This window comes from Thermobia domestica, chromosome 1, assembly GCF_964235325.1.
Source record: "Thermobia domestica chromosome 1, izTheDome1.hap1.1, whole genome shotgun sequence".
Lineage (NCBI taxonomy): Eukaryota > Metazoa > Arthropoda > Insecta > Zygentoma > Lepismatidae > Thermobia > Thermobia domestica.
The window spans coordinates 204,397,394-204,411,702 of NC_137454.1; the positions used below are offsets into that span (position 1 = coordinate 204,397,394).

Sequence of the window (14,309 nt, forward strand, 5' to 3'; positions counted from 1 at the left end):
TCTCACTCCTTTTCCTTCCCTTCTAGGTCAAATGTTAAAAAAAAAAAAAAAAAAAAAAAAACTGAAACATGTGTCTAGTTATTTTAAATGAAAAGTCCATGTATCACATATCATATCTCTATCCCTCAGAGATTCCGAAATATGGACATTTAATTTAAAAGTTTAAACAGACCGAATCCTCTGACCTGCTCCTAATTGAGGGTTTTGCTGTCTATAATAATAATGTTTTATTTATTTATTTATAGATGCTGTGTCCGTGTCTTAAAATACCTGTCTACATTTACTTCCACACCAGCACAAAATATATCACTGCGTTCACTACTGTAAACAAAATTTTCCTGTAGATCTTAAACCTATATTATTTTGTTTGTGGCGCTCAATAGTGTCGCATGATGTTTATAATTTTTCGGGTCTCAATTGGCCAAATTCTCCTTAACTACATCACTGGTAACATTCAAATTTAAGGCGGAAAGATCTTTTTGTGACTTTCAGGGAGGCAAGATCTTTTTATGACACCATCAACTGTTGTGTCATTTGCACTGAAAAGTTACTGGGCTGACCAAAAGCTTCCTGAAGATTCAGGGTTGCATTTCTCTCCTACTGATATGCAATGAGGACCATATGCATTCTCTGATTATATTGTAGTAAATTAATGAAGAAAATATTTAAAAACGCAGAATACAAGTGCTTATGAATGATACTTGCTGTACGATAATAAATGATTCCTGAATAAAATTATTTGCATATTGTAATAACTTTGTGTAACTTAATTTTATTGTTAATTATTTCCACTAGTGCAGACATAATTTTACCTTCAATGCATCACTTGGATTATACTGAAGAATTTCGATTAATATTCTTTACATAATTTTGTCATACACTGAGAAAAATCCATTATCCGGACAGCGGTATATTGTACAAATACAAGGATTCGTTATGTTTACTAAGGAAATCTGTACGGAGCGTACTTTATCCATATGCTACACAGGTACTGCCTTTTACCCGCTTAGATATTACATCATGTCGCTGCAGGATGTCTGACTTCTAACAATCTTCTGTATTTTACATACATATACGTATGTTAAATACTTCAGCTATATGTTATATACGTCCATCTGTGTGTGAGATCCAGGCCGCCTATAGACACCTCTTTCTTTCGCCATGGCTGACGTCATTGAACTACCGTCTTTTGCTTGCGAAACGAGGTTGTTTACAAACGGAAAAGAAGAGAGGAAGGAAAAATGCTTGGGTAAGTACACTAGTTAACTATTACTTTAGTTAAATATTCCATTAATTATATATTCTTTTAGTGTAACTTGCTTTAATATAGTACTAAGTAAGTAATGTAGTTTACGAATACAATTCTTACTATTGTAAAACTCGTTAATGATTGAGGACAATGGAATGGGTGAATCTGAATTTTGAGAAATCTTTGAATATTAATGTTTTGAAACATTTTACATTTCAAGGTAGCAAAATGAATGTTATGTGTTTATTCATTCCGTTTTATATGTGACGATTTATTACTTGGTGCAGATTTACTACAGGGCTGCTTAACATAATTGCTAATAAACCGTTTTCAGCGCGAAAATTCCCTTGTGTAGTGAAGATTTAGGATTTAGATTTCTGGGCTTTCGGCATCAATGGCCTTGTTAGCCCGTCGCATATGAGGGATGACTTCCCTCGGTGATCACACTATCCGGGGAAAGGAAGGGAAGAATGGATTGGGGAAAAATGGGGCCGCGGTGGCTCAGTGGTAGAGCGTTTACCTCTGGTGCTTGGGGTCCCGGGTTCGATCCCAGCTCCCGCCAAGTGAACTTTGTGGTGGACAAACACCGTGTGCGTGGGTTTTCTCGGGCTTCTCCCGTTTCCTCCCACTTTCTTCATTCCACCATTTCATACATTACTCATCATCACCGTCTCCTTTAGCCTAACCGGCATAACCGTGGGACGTAAAACTCAAAGATTTCATTTTCATTTTTGGATTTCGGAAGGGAGAAAACGGCTTGGGACCTATATGTTAGGTACCACTCCGGCATTTGCCTGCTGTGAATGAGGAAAAGCCAAGGAAACCTCATTCAGGATGGCTGGACTTAAAATCTTTTGATACTTTTTCGACCGAGTTCCTCCACCGGGATCGAACCCGGGACCGTTCGCACCGAAGGCGAGAGCGTTAGCGAATACGCTACGCGGGGCCACTAGTGTAGTTTAGAAAACTCATTTTTACTAGGATATTTGCAAGATTTTTTTTTTCTTTTAGTTTAACGCCCCATGATTGTACATCAATGTAAGAGAGAAGGTGACGATGAGATACATGATAATGGTGGAATCAAGAAAATGTAAGGAAACTGGAAAGTCTTAAGAATAACCACAACTACAGTGTTCACCAAAAGCCTATTTGTCGGGAGCAGGAATCGAACCAGGGACCTACCGCGTCAGAGGTAAGCGCTCTCAGAGCTTTCTTTTGTTTAAAGAACTTGTTTACAATGATATATATATATATATATATATATATATATATATATATATATATATATATATATATATATATATATATATATATATAACGAAGATATTGACATATTTTACAGCCTCACTGAAATTTAAAAAAAAAAAGTAGTCAGGGAGAGCTTACTTGTCAGGTTTTTATTTTTTAATTTAATTTATTTTTATTTATTTATTTTTGCTTTGTTATGTTCCCTAGTTAATTAATGTTTGGGTTACTGAAAATTAAAACCTTTTTAGTATTATTGTTATGTCATCACTTTGGAACCAAAACGTTAGATTTTTTTCTTGTGTTTTCATATAGGAAGTTGGTGAGTTTGTGCCTTAGCACTGGTTTGGTTTCTAGAACGTAATTGAAGGTCATGTTGAGTTGAGTCTTGGTGGGTTTGAGTTCGTGAAGTGTCAGGCACTGCTTGTGCCCCTGTCTTCTGTTTGTGATGTTTCCTGGCTTTGGGCTGTGACGTATTTATGTTGAGGAGTACCAACGAAGGCCGCGTGATATACAGGTAGCTACAACACAGCTTCAACAGTTAACGAGTGCCATGTCTTTGAATTTCAGCTTTCGTTACGGCGTGATAATGCAGTATAGTGCTAGATTGAAATTCTATGGGTGGTAAAAACGGTATGGTAAGAAATACAACGTAATTGTTATTAGTTTAATTAGTGTTTCTTCATAGTATTGTTTCACTATTTCTAGAAGGAATTAAGTATTAACGAAGTAATGAATAAGCAAAAGCACACATTGATTTACTATTTCTCATACTCCATTGAGAATGTTTTGATCCTCAGTTGCGCAAACATCCAGTGTGCGTTTATTTTCTTTCTTTTTTGGGGGGTTTACACTGCCTCACAGATGAGCTCTTTCGTGGCTAAGTGGTTAATGAACACGCCTTTGGCGTGGGACACCCGGGTTCGATTCCCGGCCGGGGACCGCGGTGGCTCAGTGGTAGAGCGTTCACCTCTGGTGCTTGGGGTCCCGGATTCGATCCTAGCCCCGCCAAGTGAACCTTGTGGTGGACAAACACCGTGTGCGTGGGTTTTCTCGGGGTTCTCCCATTTCCTCCCACTTACTTCATTCCACCATTTAATTCATTGCTCATCATCAGCGTCTCCCTTAGCCTAACTGGCATAACTGTGGGACGTAAAACTCAAAGGTTTCATTTCATTTTTTCTTAATCTCTTGCACCGACCGAACGATCTCGATCAAATTTCCAACGTAGATGCGCTTCTGGCCTGGGAGTGTTTTTAGCCATTTACTTTGACAGTAGAACTTAGGGGAGGGGGAGGAGGGGGACAGAAAAAATAAATGACTTAATTTACTTTGAAGTGTAAAAGTGCGAGCGTTTTCTTCTCTCTCTCTCTCTCTCTCTCTCTCTCTCTCTCTCTCTGTCTCTCTCTCTCTCTCTTCACTCCTCCAGTCTCCTCTCACTTTTAGGGCCGCGGTGGCTCAGTGGTAGAGCGTTCACCTCTGGTGCTTGGGGTCACGGATTCGATCCTAGCCCCGCCAAGTGAACCTTGTGGTGGACAAACACCGTGTGCGTGGGTTTTCTCGGGGTTCTCCCATTTCCTCCCACTTACTTCATTCCACCATTTCATTCATTTCTCATAATCACCGTCTCCTTTAGCCTAACCGGCATAATCGTGGGACGTAAAACTCAAAGATTTCATTTCATTTTTTCCTCTCACTTTGATTTCATGATTTCGCACTCTGATGAAAAGTATTAAATACCGCCAGGAAAAGTACTAATATATAACCTCTCTTTTAGGCGCCCCTCCAACCACGCGCCCGGGACACGTGCTTTGCTTGCTTGCCCATAGCTGCGGCTCTGTGAGCTACATAAGTAACATACAATGCTTACGTAATACTTTGGGTCATAAGTACTATTAAGAAAGGAAGAATTGCATTTTTTTAACTTTGGGAAAGGAGCTACTATGGGATTAAAGTTAAGGTAGGAAAGGCAACACATTCCAGTCTATGCTTTCACCCAGCAGACATATTGTTTGGAACCAAAAAAATGTGACTTTTGGAATCTTGTACTTAGGTTCACAGCGGAAGCGACGAAATAACTTGAATCATCCATTGTAGCTCTCCCCGCAACCAGTTTCTAAAATGTTGGCAATAAGTTTGCGAAACGAGAGGTGACGACTCCAATTTTGGGTGAAAAGTCGCTATAAGAAATAATCGAGAAATTCATTGTCTATAAGCATTGTAAAAGTTGTAGATGTAAACTAAACAATATGTTCTACTCACTGGCGCAAATCCCGGGGGGGGGGATGACGGATACATGTCCCCTCCAATCTTGGAACTGAGGGGGACTTCTCCCAAATAATCCGATTTGAAATGTGTTTTTTGGGAGAAATTTGATGATTTTTGTCCGATTGCTACAAAGGAACGTGAGATGTCCCCCAGAATAAGCCTCAAATCTGCAGCCTCCTAACGCTAAAGACAACTCTGATCCTCCACAACATTGTTTTTCAACTTCATAAGTATTTTGGACATCGCCAAAAAAAGTATGGTAACGGTCTAACCCTCCCCCCCCCCAATGTTGAAGAGAGATTTGCGCCGCTGGTTCTATTCACATCTTTGTAAACAGGGCGCAACCAATCCTTTAATTCAGGGATCATTTCAGGTTGTTTCGGGTACTTTTGTTCATGTTGTGGTCAAAATAGTTCCGAAATAATTAACACTACAGTACTTACGTTAAGCAATTTTTTGTAAAAGAAAAAGTGCAGAATAATTAAAAGACCCCAGAGGACAAATATAACAAACACCTTCTTCGCCTTTTTTCACGCATCTATAGCTAATCTTGTTGCTATCGGTAATGATGTATTACGTGTGTCTCTCAACGGAAACTCTGCGAACTAAAGGACATCAAGTTTGTAGTTATTCTTCGTTAGAGGGCAAGGGTAACATAACAATGCAGGACTGTGGAGTAGTGAGTACGCTGTATTTCCAAACTCTTCATCACTTGCGCTGATTAAAACAAACAAACAGAAAAAAATAACGTAAAAACTGTTTTGAACTAATAATGCTTCTCTACAGATGAACATTTTGTTTGCAGCAAAAAGTCGCTAAATGTGTAAGTAGGTAAATCGTTATTTAAAAATCACCCAAAAAAGTCTCCAATCGGAATTTTTTTTTTTTGTCGTTATCGTAGGGCGACCATACGTCCCGTTTTGACCGGGACAGTCCCGTTTTAGGGGCGTGTCGCGGCCGTCCCGTCAGTAGATGGAAAAAAGTAGTATTCGTCCCGTTTTATGTAAATGAAAGAAGTAAATAACAAACCCAGTACCTTTACTCCTTTTAAAAGTATTAATAATAACAAAGCGGCAAAAATTGAACTGAAAATCCCTATATTAAAAATACTCTATAGTTCGCAGTACTGCTCGAAAGGCAGCAGAGGTTTTAGCAGTTGGTTGTGTGTTAAACAAACTTCAACGTGTCTTTCCTTTTTCATAAGTACCCGCTCTGTAACGAAGAGAGAGAGGGGGAACTCTGATATCAAGGCACTGATAAGAACAAAGGTAGATCTAAAAGTCTAGTGTTGCAAGAACCTGTCCCGTTTTTAACTGAAAATTTTATGGTCACCCTGCGCTATCGTTGAGGTCGAATTCCCCTTATTTAGCGACTTTACCCAAAATTGGCAACATTGACCCCCACCGAACAACACCCCGTCATCTTGAGCCTAGCCAGCATAATAGTGGGACGTAAAACTTAAAGATTTCATTTCGAACAACACTCCCAGAAACCTACTGTTATACTATTCTCAAACCACCCTTTCGTACAGTTCTCCCTATTCGAAAAAAAAAAAAAAATTGTAAATAGCAGTGTTCATACATAAATATGGAACTCAATTTCCCTGAATTTTGCAGGTTTTCCAGGTATTAATTTTGCAATTTCCAGGTCTAGTGGAAGAAACTAATAGTACGAGAACACATAAATTTTAAGAATACTATATTTATATATTTGAGAATGGCCACCCTTCTCCCCAATGAACGATTGCAATTAAATATTGAGTCACAAGAAAATAAATAATTAAAATAAATAAAATTTAAGTTGAAAAATATTAAGTTGAGAAGCCTACTAAGGGAATTATATAATACTTTTGTTCCATACTTGAATACATTCAAAATATACAAAAAAATATTGGCTTGGGGAAGAAAAAAGGGCCCGCGAGATTTTAACTGATTCTTGTAGTACTCGACGACAGAAATAGATTACTGAAAGAATTTTCAAAATCGGCACAGGCAAACATGAAGAAAATCGCATTTTCAGGTACCGGTTCAAAATGAGAAGAAAAAAGGACCGCGAGATTTTAACTGATTCTTGTAGTACTCGACGAGAGAAATCGATTAGTGAAGGAATGTTCAAAATCGGCACAGGCAAACATGAAGAAAATCGCATTTTCAGGTACCGGTTCAAAATGAGAAGAAAAAAGGACCGCGAGATTTTAACTGATTCTTGTAGTACTCGACGAGAGAAATCGATTAGTGAAGGAATGTTCAAAATCGGCGCAGGCAAGCATGAAAAAAAATCCCACTTTCATGTACCGGTTCAAAATGGGGAAGAAAAAAGGGCCCGCGAGATTTTAACTGATTCTTGTAGTACTCGACGACAGAAATAGATTACTGAAAGAATTTTCAAAATCGGCACAGGCAAACATGAAGAAAATCGCATTTTCAGGTACCGGTTCAAAATGGGAAGAAAAAAGGGCCCGCGAGATTTTAACTGATTCTTGTAGTACTCGTCGAGAGAAATCGACTAGTGAAGGAATTTTCAAAATCGGCGCAGGCAAGCATGAAAAAAAATCGCACTTTCATGTACCGGTTCAAAATGGGGAAGAATAAAGGGCCCGCGAGATTTTAACTGGTTCTTGTAGTACTCAACGGGAGAAATCGATTAGTGAAGGAATTTTCAAAATCGGCGCAGGCAAACATGGAGTAAATGGCATTTTCATGTACCGGTTCAAAATGGGGAAGGAACAAGGTCCCGCGAGTTTGAACCGCTACGATGTATGTTTACGAATGTGCCCGTCTTCTCAAATTTAGTTAATTACTGTGACACTGAAACATGTGACACAGAGTCACATTGTGGATGACTCTGCAATCGGCAACCACTGCACATATACTCCTCCCGCCCTACAGTTTGATTATTTCGATCCATTCCTCACGTGCTAACGGCATGGTTCAACATCTGCAAGAAAGAGGTAAATGTAACGTTCAATTGGCAATAGCTTTTCACCAAATTAAGCTGCATGAAATCTGATTGCATATTTGACATACTGAGAAAATTCTAGCCCGTGGCCATATGTATCACATATCCCACCAGTTCATAAAAATTTTGAACACAAAATTACGGTCGTCCGTGTGACGTACTCCCAAAAGGCCTAATGTGTATCACCCACCTCACATTCAATGAAATCACATCCGTGTAGAATTAAGAAAAGAACCTCTTATGATGTATACAGGATGTCTCAAACGTTCCCTGACATAGGGTAACTCTGTTATTATCAGAGTTACGACAAAATGTAAGAGGAAAAACATCTCGAAATATGACGTTTTCAATCTAAAGTGAACACTTTTTTAAAAAATCGGACAAGATGAATGTGCTGTATACTCTTTATGCACCCAATTTTAAATGAAAATGCAACGTTGTCATTTACCTGGACCCACGACATAAGTGAATGAAGTTACTGTTTGAAACGGGGGCTGGCCATCGACATGTTAGCGTAAAAGACAGTAACTTCACTCACTTCTGTTGTGGGTCCAGGTAAATGGCAACGTTGCATTTTCATTTCACATTGGGCGCATAGAGAGTGTACAGCGCAAACGGGTCATCTGATTTTAAAAATTCCTTCACTTTAGATTGAAAACATCATAATTGGATATGCTTTTCCCTCCTACATTCTGTTGTAACTCTGATAATAACAGAGTTACCCTATGTCAGGGGACTTTTGAGACACCCTGTATACCTTATTTAATGTATGTTTGATGTCACTATAACTGTAGTATAATTTAGTTTGTTTAAATTTACAATTTAATACAAGTAGATTCGGATTTACATGCGTAGGATTTTGTATGCATCTAACTAATGAATTCTTTTATTTTTATGCTTAACTTAGTGACTTGGCTTTGGACTGCAACTGATTATTGTAACCCATTATTGCTTGAGAAGAAACAAGATATCCGAATCTTCATTTGGAGAAATCAAAGGTCTATTGGAAAGCTGGGGATTACAATCATTAATTTCTACATTTCAAGGTGCGTAGTAAATTATATATTGTGTTTATTGTTAAATTACTATTATTGGGTTTAGAATCAATGAAGCACTTCATGATATTTTATGGGGATCAAGATGGGTGCCGGATAGATAAGTATTTGAGCGTCAGGCTCTTATTTCTTTTCAATTTAATATTTAATCAATGATTATTTTTCTCCCTCATTATTCCACCAAATCGTATTCCAAGATCATATATCCATTTTTGTTCGATATATCCATATTTTTGATCTCTTTCATATTTCTATATTTTCGATTTTTGATATTGTTTATATTTCGATATTGCTGTATTTTTCGATATTTCGAACAAGTTTCGATAGTTTGTCGACATCGATTATCTATATCTAAATTCGGATATCCCAAAGCCCTATCGAGCACCCTCCGAAATGAAGTTTTTGGCTATGGACCTGATTAGGGATGCGCACGAGACAAGACGAGACAATTTTTGTTACGAAATTCGAGACAAGATAGAGCTTTTCCAATAGAAACGGATCCAGTTTTCGAGACGAGACAACTTTCGCGGCACCTTTTCGAGAGGAGACAACCTCAAATCTTTTCTCTTGCGCATCCCTAGACTTGATCATGAGTTATCAAAAAAAAAAAAAAATGTTAATGAGAAATAACATGTAAATACAATATAGGTAGCTAAAACATTTTTGTTTTCATTCTTCAGTAATGCATTGTTATTAATCTCAGGGGGGCGGTGGCTCAGTGGTAGAGCGTTCACCTCCGGTGCTTGGGGTCCCTGGTTCGATCCCAACTCGCGCCGTGTGGACTTTGTGGTGGACAAACACCTTGCTCGTGGGTTTTCTCGGGGTTCTCCCGTTTCCTCCCACTTTGTTCATTCCACCATTTCACTCATTTCTCATTATCACCGTCTCCTTATCCTAACCAGCATAACCGTGGGACGTTAAACTTAAAGATTTCATTTTTTATTAATCTCAGCATTTTATAGTGTATTCTTAAGCTTAAGGTGATGTATAATTAAATTTTGAATTCAGTTAACTTATTTTGTTTCTCAGATTGTTTTTAAAATGTATGTACAATTGTTTATGTTCATTCTCGAGAGTTTAAAGTGACGTATAGTTATTAAACATAGTATTTAATATTGTACTCTTAACGTGGAAGTGATATACAGTTAACTTTTGAATTCAGTTAACATTTTTCTTTCTGAAATTGCTTTAAAAAGTATGTAAAAACGTTTTTATTTTCTTTCTTGAGTGCTAAAAGTGATGCAAAGTTATTAAGCTTACTACTTTATATTGTATTCTCAACCCTAAACTGATACACAGTGCGTTTTTGAATAAATTGTCAAGTTATTTGAGTGATGAACACTGGTAGAAAATCCTGACTACTACTGGAACATTTTGATTTTAAGGTGACGACTACTGGTGCAAGGATTTTAAAATATTGTTTTTCCTTCAAGGGCTACTCCTTTTTGAATTCTGACTACATGGTCACTATAGGAAGGATCAGTGAGTCTTTCCAACTATGGTACAGCTCCGACAGATTCACGATGCTCAGAGAAGAGACAAAATAGTATGTTTTCAAACTTAAAGTGAGAACCACTGGCGTTTTTACCTTGCTATGCAAAAGTAAGTGAGTACTCCAATGGGGTTCCAATGCGGTACCTAATTTCTGCATTTTAGATATATGGAAATACATGTCTCTAAAATGTAAAGAACTGATTTTTTTAGGGGGGGGGAATAAACTATAGGTATGTGGGGCTTGCATACTTGACGCTACAATTCGGAAATTGAATTAAAATATGACTAACGGCTATCAAGATGTTGTCAAATAAAGGGAGGACCAACACAGTTAAGGGGTTTTCGTGTTAGATGCTAAAATTTCCGAAATCGGTCATGGAAAGTTAATAAACACCAGTAGCAATTTCATCTTAAAGTAATTAGATATCTTCATGGGGTGTTAGAACATCATGGAGTCTACCAAAATTAAATTTTAAAAGCTTTTGAAAATATAATCTGACATTTGTAAACAGTATTTGAAATATGTATTTACCCAAAACTTCCAGCTAGTACATCTAACATCTGGAGAAACACTGTGAAATAAAAGCTTGAAATTTCGGAAACAATTATTGGTCGCAACAAAATTAAATAAGATGGTACTTCTATGGGTTAAATCAGTACCTCAGTACAATTTCGATCGAAAGATTAGTTCAGTCCTAGGTTTTCTTCAGGCAATTCCAATGGTTCATCGAGCTGTACAAAAGAATGAAAATTCGCTGTCAATATCTAAGATAGTAACCAAGATAAAAGGAATTATATATTTTATGGCGTAAAAATAGAGATCTTTATATATTTGTACTTTTGGGTCTTTCCTATAAGAAAAAAAAATCAGAAAACTACTGTATATACCTTAATAGACAATTCAATGGGCGGGGACACAGTAGCTTAGTGGTAGGGTGTTTAACTAATCTTTTTTTTTGCAGAAACTATTGGAGTATTCACTTAACCCATTTTAAAATTAAATAAAAGGAAATATTTCAGTGTAGCGACCCACGATTATGCATTTTAGTCTCAGGGAGATTATGATTAAAGCAAGTGAATGTTGTTGACAGAATTGATGGAATGCAAAGGTGGGATGAGAGTACCCCGAGAAAACCCACGAATACGATGTCCACTACAAACTGACTTGGCCGTGGATCGAACCAAGAACCCAATACACCAGAGGTAAGCACTCTACCACTAAGCCACTGTGCCCCCGCCCATTTAATTGTCTATTAAGGTATATACGGTTGTTTTCTGAAATTTCTTCTTCTTACAGCAAATACTCAAAAGTACAAATCCATGTGGGTCTCTATTTTTACGACGTCATAAAATACATAATTCCTTATATCTCGCTTGCTATATTAGATATTGACAAAAAATGTTCACTTTATTTCAGAGCCCGATGAACGCTTGGAATTGTCCAAAGAAAATTTAGAGCTGAATTAATCTTTCGATCGAAATTGTACTGACGAGTCTGAGGTTCTCACTTAACCCATATAAGTACCATCTTATTTAACTTTTGTTAGGATCAATAATTGTTTTCTGAAATTTCAAGATCTAATACGCTTTTATTGTATGGTGTCTCTCTAGCTGCTAGATGTACTAGCTGGAACTTTTAGGTAAATACATATTTCTAATACTCTTTACAAATGTCAAAATATATTTTACAAAACTTTTAAAATTTAATCTTGGTAGACCCCATGATGTTCTTAAACTCCATGGAAATACCTAATTATTTTAAGATGAAATTGCTACTGATGCTTATTAACTTTACATGACCGGTTTCGGAAATTTTACCACCTAACACGAAAACCCCATAACTATATGGATCCTCCCTTTATTTGACAATATCTTGATAGTCATATTTTAATTAATTTTCTAAATTGTACTGTCTAATATGCAAGCTCCACGTACCTATGGTGTCGCTTTTTATTTCACCATATTTCGGTAACTGTTAGGCGTACCGACTTGCGGTTTCGGTAAACACACACCTCTAACGTTCTTTAAAACGTTATTAAGACATATTTTAGAATATTTAGAAATGAGAGTTCTGGGAATATCATGGTACCCGAAAACCCCCATCAGGGCGTGTGTGTAGTGTATTTAATTGAAACTACTTTTGAGGTTGTTGTAAGCCCTCGTAATTACGTTTCCGAAACTGCACCATCTAGTACGCAAACTCCACAGTTCTGTAGTGTCGCTCTTTATTTTCCCATATCTCGATATCCATAAGGCTTACCGAGTTGAGGTTTTCGGTAAACAGATGTCAGTTCCTTACATTTTAGAGACATATATTTTCATATATCTAAAAAATACAGACATTAGGTACCCCATGGTAGCCCGAACACCATTGAGGTACCCACTTACTTTTGAATGGTAATACATTTTGAATTGTTGTTCAGCATCAATAAACACTTCATAGTTTTTCTACGTGCAACCCAAAAGTCCATACCTGACCGAACATATTTTGTCCATTTAATCTCAAAAATGTTAAGATACTTTGTATTGTTAAGTACAACCAAATTAAGCACACTGAATATAACATTTTAAATATTTTCTGATTTTTGTTGCAGGTATTTCGTGCATCAAACCAGAATTCTGCTTGAAAGACAGTCAAAAGAAGCAGTGTAGGTTGTGGCTAAAAGTACGCCCTTTCTGAAGACAGACTCAGTTGTACTTACATTATTTTGTACGAATATATAACCCTAATAAAGATACTGTACTACAAATTATTTCTTTCTTCCATAAATTATAATAAAATATTATCTCTGTTTAAAGAAAATGATTGTTTATGTTAAGTCATTTTAATTATTTTTCTCTGTAATAAGAACATTATCCCTAGCAATATTTTTTATCTTTGTGCTATTGCGATTGGATGAAGTAAAATTCTATACGAAGCACTATTATTTCAGACATGCATTAATAACTAATGTATTGTTCTGTATGTAAGACAATGTGTATACTGAACATGTCTAGCGAAGGTGTTGTTTTAATACAGAATCTATAACTCAGCTTTTCAGTAGTCAACTTTATTGGGAATCCGAAGAACGAAGTTAAAAAAAAAAAAAAAAAAAATGTTGGACTTACCAGCGTGTGTGTGTTCGAATTCTGGACTAATCCAAATTATCCAGAGAAATCATTATATATTTCTTTGTTGCTATTTCAGATGTATCCTTTATCCAAGTCGTATGAAACGGAGACTTCATACATCGCTATACTTTGTATGAACTATGTTCCGTATTTACTTAATCACTTTGTAACTTTCTCTAGTGTTGACAAGGCCGCAGGTGTCAATCGAATAGTTTAGTGTTTCACTCATGTCACCTTGTGACTAAGGTACGTCCTGTTGGTATATATATGGTACTGGGTTCAATTAGCGATAAAATACATTTTTAGCGTTAAACAAATGCAAAAATCTACACGAAATGAGATACCGTGATCTCTGACTTACGGATAACACCAAGCAACTAATGGTACTGAGTGTGATTGAGTTTACTAATTACTATTTGGCTAAAATCAGTGTTCCTTTATCTATAGTTCTTTTCGTGCTTTGAATTGCAAAGTTTGAAATAACCGTTTTAAATTATTGTGTATATATATCTTCCGAGTAATTCTGAGAATCATTGCTCTTTCTTTAAGCAATGTATGAGACTGTTAAATTGCTCTTTCCTTAAAATGTTGCACTAAGAAGGATGCATCCAGGAAAGTCCAAATTTGCAGAATGTCTATAGCAGGGAAGAATAAATATGTTTAGTCGATGGCTGCACAACGCCTCCGCTGTCACCACGTTGTCACACAGCGAATACAGCGAACGTTTAAGAGTATTCTGCACTTACTATTAGGTATCGGCCTGGGAACTTTGGCGCATCTACCCAGTCTCCTTCTTGGTGTTTCATTTTTAATGGCGAGTACTGAGTAGGAATAATATTGTAAGCGAATGCGTTTCCGGCTGACACCACACTTTTAATTATTGCGACATTTAAAAAAAATACCTGTTAATTAAAATGTACAGAGAAGTT

At 36.9% G+C, this 14,309-nt stretch overlaps 1 long non-coding RNA gene across 1 annotated transcript; it reads left to right on the plus strand.

Annotated features, from left to right (window-relative positions):
• Positions 1-2,798: 2,798 nt before the first annotated feature.
• LOC145667009 (uncharacterized) lies at positions 2,799-13,010 on the plus strand. Its single transcript, XR_014127851.1, has 3 exons — positions 2,799-3,011; positions 8,628-8,766; positions 12,864-13,010. It is a non-coding gene; the product is annotated as an uncharacterized LOC145667009 (long non-coding RNA).
• Positions 13,011-14,309: the final 1,299 nt, after the last annotated feature.